The sequence below is a fragment of the Eucalyptus grandis genome, chromosome 3 (assembly GCF_016545825.1).
Source record: "Eucalyptus grandis isolate ANBG69807.140 chromosome 3, ASM1654582v1, whole genome shotgun sequence".
Lineage (NCBI taxonomy): Eukaryota > Viridiplantae > Streptophyta > Magnoliopsida > Myrtales > Myrtaceae > Eucalyptus > Eucalyptus grandis.
In genome coordinates, this window is record NC_052614.1 from 65,795,302 (window position 1) to 65,805,692 (window position 10,391).

Here is a 10,391-nt window from a genome sequence, read left to right on the forward strand (position 1 = left end):
ATGTCGTTTAAAAACGTTAGGTTGGTCTTGGAATTGTGAGATTTTATAGATTGCTATTTGAGAGATATTGATTCTTTGAAATTCTCAAAAACTAATATACAGTAATTGCAATAAGCTTGATCGAGATCAATGGCAATTTTAAGTTAACTAAATTGATAGACGATGATGGTAAAGAGTAAAAACTTCAAAACGAGCCATATGAATGACTATTTTACGTAATTAATTTGACTTAATTTTAAATTGAATCATACTTACCTTTAATTTGGCTTAGGACTTGCCTATATGATGATATAGATGTACAAAGTATGGCAATAAAAAGTTTCATATAAATTTAATGAGAAATAGATAGAGCCGGTTGAGTCATATACAACTTTCTTCTTTATAAAAATTAATCAAATCTTTTTCAATCTTTAAATGTTGAAACGACAGTCATTAATGAATAGATAGGATGAAAATATAGATATAATAGTTTACTATCCATAAAGTTTGTCTAGATTTTTTTTTTTTTTTTTACTTTTTACTTTTTATTTAATCTAAATCTCGGGATCCACGCATGCAAGTGTCCCGCCATAGACCGGAAGCCCCAACGCCGGCGCTAAAATCAACGAAACGGTGAGCCCCAAAATCGAAAGCCCTAGTTCGTTCGATGATTGATTCGCATCATTCGAATCCCTGGATGAATTGAATCGAAAGAGGCGAGACTCGGGATTGAGTTCTGGTTGCAATTTAGGAAGCCGGAGGGAAGTTCCGGCCGTACTCCGAGATGACTGGAGTTTGCGCTCGATCACGATGTGAAGACCAGATTTGAGTGAAAACGCCGTTACCGCAAAGTATAAGCCCCTCCCCGAACCTGCTAAATGGACAAAATTATTTCTATGGCGAGTTTGCTTGTGTTAATACTGGTTTTGCGTTCAAATTGGTACAGTTATTGCTTGTGCCTACTTCCCAAGCTCCTCCGCCCAAGTCCAGCCCCGCCTGCCGAACCCGCATATTCGAGCTGAGAAGATTAATGCACGAAAGACCGATCAGCCAGGCTCGAACCTGCTCGAAAGACCCCCAAAAAAAAAAGAGAGCTCTTGGATGGTAAAAAATGGTGGAGCCGTAGACAGAGGTGTCTCGGCCAAGCACGCTGGAGACGATTCCGATGACTGTCAGCGGTCGCAGAGGGGTCACCAGAGGCTGTGATGCTGCATTGGAGGTCAAGATGGCAGCAGCTAGACGTGGTAGCTGTGAACGAGGACACTGGTGAGCCGGGGTCAGTTGTCACCAACTTCAGGACTTCTTCGAGGCAAGCATTATTCTAGAGTTTTCCTTTGCAAACACGACCATAATTCAGGTATTTTTGGGAAAATTTTCCTGCTATTGGATGCCCGAGTTTTAGTGACTTGCCCTTTCAAGCTTCTGTTATGACACGTCATGTTGTACAAGGAGTCATAGTCCGGACTATGATACCGTGTCCAGTGCAAGTCAAAGGTTGCGTGAGAGCATAATGTTGCGTTCGCTCGCTGTAATTTGCTGCAGCTTTTGTTCTTCTCCTATAAACGATGAAATTTTTTGAAAGCCATTTTCATTTAATGGTTTTTATTTTTGTGTTCTAGTTTTTGAGGATATATATGATGTGGAGCGTAACACAAAATGTACATACCCTTAGGATTTCAAATTGGGGTATAAATTTCATGTAGATGGTAGAAAGCAGAGGTGTTATAATCTAAGTAAGATTTGCTTAGCTATTGAAGTAGATCTGCTAAAGACAAAAGGAGGAAATGAAAATGAACCTTGTAGTGATCTTTGTTTTTTCCTCACAGGAAAACTACACCACCTGCAGGAGTATGGTGTCATTTCCAGAAGCAACCCGCATTACAATTCAATATATATACGGTCACTTTAGTAGTATAACCATTTATTTTTAGGTTATTGTGCATCAATCAAATTTAGGCATGGACAGATCTAGAGTTTCAATGTGCTTCAATGATAAGCACAGGACAGATATTGATTGCGTGTACCTTCACCCACTCCTGTGAATTTCATTTTGCTTGCCACCTCTTTTGACCACCAACTATTATAATGATTGGAAAGTTCTGTCTTCCTGACAGGAATGCCTGATATACAATCTTACTGCGTACATATTCATTCTAATAGGATAGAGAAGTATTGCTAGATTTAATCACATAGGTTCGCTTCTATTACCCCTTCACACCAATGCTGAGCATAAAATTTTTAAACAACTGAGGGATTGGTTGCTTCCATCAATCTCCTGGTTGTTAAAGTTTAAACCGCTATGCCTTGGTTGCTGAGAAATCTGAATTACGTCTCTTGCACATTTAACTCTGCTCGACAAGTATTGTTTGCTTCTAATCAATTCGTCGACAGCCCTGTTTTAGAAAGCGACATTGCATGGCTAGGACTCTTGTGCGCTTTTTCTTCATTATCTCTTCATGCAATTCATCTATTTGCAATTTCGTCTTTTAATGTATACAGCAGATTGTCCAAGATTTTATTCGAAAATCTTATGCACTTGGTTTAAAGCTACTCAGTTAGGCAACAGCTGATAGTTCCTTTGAAACTCTGTTGGGTAGGGATATAGCGAGGAAAACAATCTGTTTCAAATATAAAAGCAACGAGATTCAATCCATACAAGGCAAATGCCTGTTGTATAATCTTGGGGCACAAATTGGCATAAGTGTACAGAAGAGTCGACCCTATGTAAAAGGTCAGAAACACCTTAATGTTTCGCAATGCTTGATACAGAGTAAAAGGTAATAGCAGGTTGTGTTTAGCAAGCTTTAGTAATTAATAAGACCCTTCCATTCCAAAATTCTTTTCTAGTGTTGGAAACTTCAATGATGTGTTTGCTTTACCATCAAGGTATTCCTTATGGCTGTGAATTTCGGCGAAAAATGGAAGCTCTGTGTCATGCAGTATGTTAGTTATTACTGCAATACCTGGAGCGAACTACTTTCCCACTCTAAGAATGACCAGGTTACCTGTAGTTATATTCAGTGACCTGATTATCAGGAAAGGTCACTTCATGGCATGTCTAAATACTCATAAATGCATGACAAGTATTTTTTTCACTTCAATCTCACCTCTTATATTTTCTCATGATGGTTTAAATTGACTCTACTGGATTTCGATAATCCAAGTGTCTTGTCATCTGAATCTTGCGTATTAGTGGTAGATTTTAGTGGAGCATTGAATTTCTTCATCAAAATCCATTCATTCAAATGAATTACGTCCTCATTGTCATAGTATATATGCGGTTGTTCTCTCGTCTAATCCCTCAAAATCAATGAAGATAAATGAGCTCCTTTAGTAGTTGAATTCAGCTGGAAAAATCCTTTTGACGCTTCTACTTATGCACATCAGGGTGGTTGGACAGGGAAGAAAAAACTGCTGTATTCTGACGTCTAAATCAGATGATTAATGCTTTTCTACTATGTCGCATTCAAATGAATTACGTCCTCATTGTCATAGTTGACCAGCAATTGGAATTGGTTCAGATAAAGAAGGAATTTATTCGGATGACACATTCGTCAATCAACCATTGCCATTTTTTCTATATTTAACTCCTGTAGTCGGTGCAGATTGCTACACAATCAGTTGCAGATGATGGAGCAGCTGGTCGGTGTTCCTTCACGGTCATTACATGTTCATTCAACTACAGTAGATCAAAGCTTTGGTGAAAAGAATTGGCAAGCACTACAATTTTCTCGAGAATAGTAATCTAGATCGATTTCTCTGCATGCCTGCTAATGGCTTTCGAGTAAAGGTAGCAGATTGGAGAGTGTGAACAGAGAGAAATTCAAACTCGAAAAGCCTCTATATGTGCTTGCTCTCTTTTCTCTTTTTTTCCATTTTCTCTTAGGCACTTTGTGTAAGAATCTCAGAATGTAAAAGATTCCTGTACATTTACTTGCTTCATTTTATTAATAAGCAGTAGGTGTTGTATCTTTAATGCCCTCATGTTTAAATCTGTCTGTATGTTATGCTTCGAAATTCAGATTCTTGTCATTGTTTTGTCTGGTTGAATGGTTGAACCACAATGAAAGTGTGATAGTGATACACAAAGATTTGGCTGTTGCTGCTTCTCTTAGTTTGTCAGTCCTAGCTTTCATTATACATCTACAATCTTGTAAGCTCTGTTAGTCTCTCTCTCAAGACTAAATTAGATGATTTCGTCCAGAATTTGCTCTGCTATGTGCTATAAATTTAAGTTGGGCTCTTGGCTTGGAAAGAGTTTTCGTTAGTGTCAAGTTATTTTGCATTGATATGTACTTTTTTGCGCTTGACCTCTGCAGGCAAATCTGGTGGACACTTAACGGTGAAAATGATGAGGATGGCAGCAACAACTATGTTGAAGAAGAAGCAAATTATGATGAGGAAGGAGATGAAAGTGAAAAAGTTGATGAAGATGGAGAAGAAGACAACGAGGAATCTGTTGATGAAAAGTGAACAAAACATGGTTTAGTTTGTGGTTTGAATCAGTTCTATTATTGTTCATAGGCATATCGCTTGCAGGAACTTTCTGTTAACGTATGTACATGTTCTTGCTCAGTTGCAGAACCAAGCGCTTGTTTACTTCAGAAAGAACTACTTTGTAACATTTTGCTACATAAGTGTTCGGTGATCGAACTAGTACGGATTGTGCAATTTCAGTAACTGTTCAAGTTATGTGGGATCGTGATTTATTGACTACTATAATACCTGCATGAGTATGAAACAAGATTACTCTTTGTTGACACATAAATTTTGGCGATCCAGTTATTTATTTATTGCATAGAAAAATAGGGGTTAATTTTATCCCCGAAAAAATATTAATTACATAGCATATAAATTTAGGTGCATTTATTTTTATTTTGCATTTATTTGGACCGGTGATGGATGAATGCAAATTAGTGATTCTGAATTTTAACTTGCCAGGCTGGACTAAGCCCACGAAGCAAGCAAATTGGCCCAAAAATTAATGATACAAAATTATCTCGTGAGAAATAGGAATTTGAAATTTTTCCTTGATATGATTAATTTTTTGGATAGGGCAAGTGGAAGAACAAATATTATGTTCGACAAAACGAATATTGCGTTTGGAAAAAAAAATCTTCATGGATATCGATTTGGAAAAATTGAAATCCTAATTCTTGGCTTGTTTGCATAGGGTTTTAGGGAGGCCATGACATTGAATACATGGCTACACAATAAGGAGAGAACGGCAAGATGTACAGAGAGAGTTCATGAGCGCTCTTGAAGACTGAAGAAGGTGATGAAACGGGTGTTGTTTGTAGTCATCCTCGTGAGTGCGATCTGACAATTTAATTGGACGTCCACTCACAAAAGGAGGCTACGATCTCAACACAAAAGCCACGAGAAAGAAAGGCAGCCGGGCCTTTCTCCGCGCCACACCCACGACAAACCCAGGAGATCCTCATGATGCCGTCCTATGACATCCTTGCTACTATCTGTGACGACGATCGAGCCCGCTGCCTCATCCGGCGACAGCTCGAGCCAACGTCGATAATTTTGTTGTGCCCCGAAGCCATCGAGCGTCACCCACTCCAACGGAGCTTTTGTCTTTCACCTCTTGCAGCGTTTGCAGCGCTGTGTTTCATCGTGCATGGCTCCGGTTGACATGTCACCAAACCTGGCTCAAATTCTTTGAACTCTTCGGTGAATTATTTGCAGGTTGAACCGCGAAGATCGTGACTTGGTGTGACCTTCAGGAACATCCAGCAAATTCACAAGTGCCTCCACAGTGGAGTCCTAGTGGGCTTTTGGTCACTACCAAGCCCAGCAAATCTAGTGCTACTCCAATCCACGATTCTTCTTTCTTGCAGATTTGTTGACTTTCATCAAGCGTGCGAATTTTATCGAGGCATGGATTTCACAAGCGAGAGTTACCACATCGTGAGCTTCGCTGCTTCCTTGGTCTTGCTGAGAAGTATAATAATTCCTCACACGGGAGTCCATTGTTGGTGAACATCCATCCCCGCTTGCTTGTACGAACACCCCCATCGCGGCGATCCTTTACTGAGAAGCACATTGCGCCGAATCTTGCCTGCCAACCATTACTGGTCATCCTTGAGTTGATTTTGTTGAGTTCAAATTTGATAATATTATTTGTGAAATTAGGTAATTATCTTATCTAAATTTGATTTGGATATTTATTGCCTAATACATGCTCTTCAATATTTTACGTGCATATTTGAATGATAGGCGTATTTTCAGTTAGGGTTTATTGCCTAATTCACAACCGTACACAATTTTTTTTATTTCATCTATAAGGCTTTAAATGGAATAATTAATCACACGGAAATAAAATTGATATATTGATCTTTAAGGCTTAAAATCAATTTATCGATTTTATAAACGAAATAATCAAGTTTGAATTTCAATTCGAATGATGGATGACATCTTTGATGACCATGGGTGATTTAGTGTTTATCTCTTAATTGTTCTATTTATCCCGAAAATCCAAAAAGAATTGCATTTGCATTTCATGTAGATTAGAATTGATTGCATGATAGGTTAATTAGATTTTTTTTTTTAAATGCATCTATTTAGAATAGATCACATTTCACTTTAGTTTTCACTTTAGTTAGATTTTATTTTTAGTGATTTTAATTACGATTTTTCATGAAAAAATACAAAAAAAAATCATGTGCATGTCATCTAGGATTAAGTTCATTAAATGCCCGTCATCTAATTGTTGATAGGTTCATTTACTTAGAAATTACTCATCATTAGAATTACGTCATTTGGTTAATTTAGATTGCATATTTAATTGTTGCATTTCTTTAATTTCGAATTTCATGGAAAATACCAAAAACAAATTTAGAATAAATCCATTTCATGCTTTAGGATAATTTGCATGCTTATTTATGTCATATAGTTTAAGTCACACTGCCATTTCATATCATTTTATGTTAGATTAGTAGCATGCATTGCATGATTCTCATTAAAAAAGTGAAAACAAAAATTAAGTGATTGATTGTTAATTATAAATCATATTTAGGATTGTTGATGTGAATTTTGATATAACAATACAGATGATTTCGTTGCTATGAGGTAAGTTTTGCAATTTATTCATTTGCTTTATTGAGTGTTAAATTGGTGGTTTGCGCACCTACATGATCACTTCACATGTTAGGGAATTAAAATCAATTCAAGCTACTTGTCAAACATTTTTCAAAATAAAAGAGAAAGGTACCGAAAGGGCGTTAGAGAAATCTAACGTAATCAGTCCCCATATTCAAAATCTCTGATTCGCATTATTTCACTTAGGTGTCTAATCAACCTACCATAAACTGATTAGTGGCAACTCTCTTTTGCATGTTAAATATTTGAACTTAAATCGCGAATCGGTATGGGTTTGGGAGAGCTCGAGCTAAGTTTAGACTTAGTAGTCCATTAACCTAACCTTAGGTGGTTCACCCGAAAATTTAGGTCGCGACACTCTTCTATATCCCGAAGTCAGCCTTGCATACAAAATCAAGAGAACCTTAGTTGGACAGATTCCTAAAATGTAATAGAGTCCGTGAATTTCGATTCTTTACAAGGATATTTATTGAGAAAAAGCAATTCAACTTGGGCTTCCCATCTTAGTTATCATTCTAAACACGAGGTTTATAATTGCCAATTCATATAAGCAGGTCATTGAACAGCTATATGCATTGTATATTTTAATGAAGACAAGATTAATGTCCTGGGTGGTATACCAATCTTATAATTATAGCATTTAATTTGGTGTCCAGGCCATTCTCAATCTGTAATTCTGGTATAAAGCTGTTATACAGCTCTTATGAGGTCTTTTATTTGGTCTAGTGAGTAGAACACTCCAGATTCGACATCCGCATTCAAATTAAGTCATTGTAATGAATTGCCTTTTGTCCCGATTCCTTTTACATGATATCCAATGACCATAGAATCGTTCATGTGAAGGTTTGATAAAAGTAGCAGGAATTTGAACTAATGCCATGGAATATGTGGATCTGACAGGACCACTTATGCAACTACCGGTGTTTTCCAATTATTTTGGCTGCAAGACCATCTGCTCATAGGGTTTTTCATCTTTTTTCGTGCAAGGTTAAATATAGATGAGAGGACTCCTTAAGATGCAAAAAAAAAAAAAAAAATGAGGGAAAAAAACATTATTAGACTCAAGAAGTCTTGGTCTTTGTATATTAGTTCTCACCTGTACTAAGAAGGTGGACTAGAGCAAAGACTTGGATTGCATTTGCTGATGTTTAATTTTGTTAAACAAATGACACGTCTTGTTCCAATTGGCTGAATACTCTCTAGAGCTTTTGTTTGTCAGATTAAAAAATGGTGAATCTACTGTGTTGTCTCCATGTTCTCATGCTCACTTCTTACCAAACCTGCATCACTTGGGTTTATTTCATATTTTACAGAAGTTTCTTTGATAAATAAGGAGAAGATGAAGACTTAGGGAGTCGGTCTCCTCTTCCTATTTTCTTTTCCCTACGGAGGTAGGAAAATCATGATCGCGAGTCCTTGTTTGGCATTATCTGCATTTTCCAGGTACAGTAATCAATTATGTGTGGAACAGTATCTGATTAATATGTCTTGGTCTTTTTTTATCCGTTTCACCAAATTGCTCACGTGATTTCAGTGTAAAAACAAAATACAGCATCCTCTTATGCGCCCACTATGTCCAGAATGGTAGAATGAGATTTCACTCCTAGTTTAACCGACCTTGCTATTCTTGGGAGATTTATTTAGACTGAATTGCATAGTTTGAATTTTGCATCAACTATTGTCACAACTACGTAGGTACATAAATGATTTGAGCGAGAATTAAATTGTAAAACTTAAACCTAAACACAAAAGTTTTATATTGTTTGGCGGTGTGCCTACTCTATAGAGATATCAATGAAATGGTTCTACTATAATCAGCAAAGAGAAGATTAAAATCATTTAATCATATTCACTCACAAGGGTTTTTCAATCCTAGATCAAACCCGAGTCCACTAGAACCAACCGTAAGAAAGGAGTTTTCTCACTCACTCTTCCTAAAACCTTTTTAGAAATATACATAAAAATAGGGGGTGGGTATCTGACCAAAATAGGCCCGGACACTTGGGCAGTATGTTGGAAAACGCTTCTCACTTAGGGGGTTTGCCGGGTGTCCGGCAACCCTGCCACTTCTTGGCCAAGTCCTCGCCTAGTTGCCAAAAATAATTTCAAGAGTCATAATTGAACAAACTAAAATTCTAGAGATGGACCAATTTCACATACTAAACAAAAGTGTAGGACATCTAAACAAATCATGGGAAAGCATGAATGCATTGCATATTAGAATAAAGTTCTTGGACCTAAGTAAATCAATTTAAAGTACAATTATGATCATGTATCTGTGTGTCTGTGTGTGTGTGAAACCCTTCTTCTGCGGCAACAAATTCAGCGTGCCAAAGAATCCAACACGCAGGATAAATTGGACTTGGAGAAGGCAACAAAGTCACGCATAATTGATTCTTCTTCACGCTTTTTGAAATCTTGGCCAGCCAATTCTCGTACGCCAATTTTTGACTTGCACATGGTCGAATTCACACATTCTCATCAGTTGGGCTTTGTTCAACGGGTTCAAATTCGAGACATATTTTAATAGACGGCCCTATTAAGGAAACCGATATAGAGCTGCCAGGACTCTTCCACCCTTTGTTCAGTTGGCTTGAAGTAAGCAAGTGATATCCCTTTGTGCGATTCATCTATATGCAAATCCGTCTTCTGATGTATACAACAGATTGTCCACGATTTCAATAAAAAATTTCATGCACCCCGAAGGAAGTTACTCAGTTTGCCGACAGCTGATAGTTCCTTCAAACTTCTGTTGCATAGGGACATAGCGAGGAGAAAAAACCTTAAGTCTGTTTCCAACACCGAAGCAACAAGGTTCAATCACTAAAAGGCAAATGCTTGTGGCTGTGCAAACGGAATGGTCATATGCTTTTAATCTTTTCATCCAATAGGAATTTCAATTTAATTGTTGAGTCTCTTTGGAAATTGCAAATCCAATTGATTTCGTCAACTAATGTATCATCAAATCTAGGGGTGGTGAGACCACTAGTTTTTGAATTTTTGGTCCTAAAATTCAACATTGTCAGTTAGCATGTAATGATATGCCCCGCCTTTCAATTTATCAAGTAGGTCCTACGCTTTGCCCGAGGAGCATTGTCGCTCCAAAACTTTCGATTGGTTATAAATGAATGAGATTCCTAAATTATTTTTAAATATTCAGTATCATCTTAAGTTTGAAAAGGGTTTCGGATTAGGATAAACCTCTCACTCGACAGAACAATGTGCCTTCTTCCTGATTCAATGGAGATCATGTGAAACGGAGAATGGATTTGTTTGCTGTGCTTTGAAAAGAACAGCAAAAT

At 37.3% G+C, this 10,391-nt stretch overlaps 1 long non-coding RNA gene across 1 annotated transcript; it reads left to right on the forward strand.

Moving 5' to 3' along the window:
• Positions 1–577: 577 nt before the first annotated feature.
• LOC104430532 lies at positions 578–1,058 on the forward strand. Its single transcript, XR_722637.3, has 2 exons — positions 578–830; positions 926–1,058. It is a non-coding gene; the product is annotated as an uncharacterized LOC104430532 (long non-coding RNA).
• Positions 1,059–10,391: the final 9,333 nt, after the last annotated feature.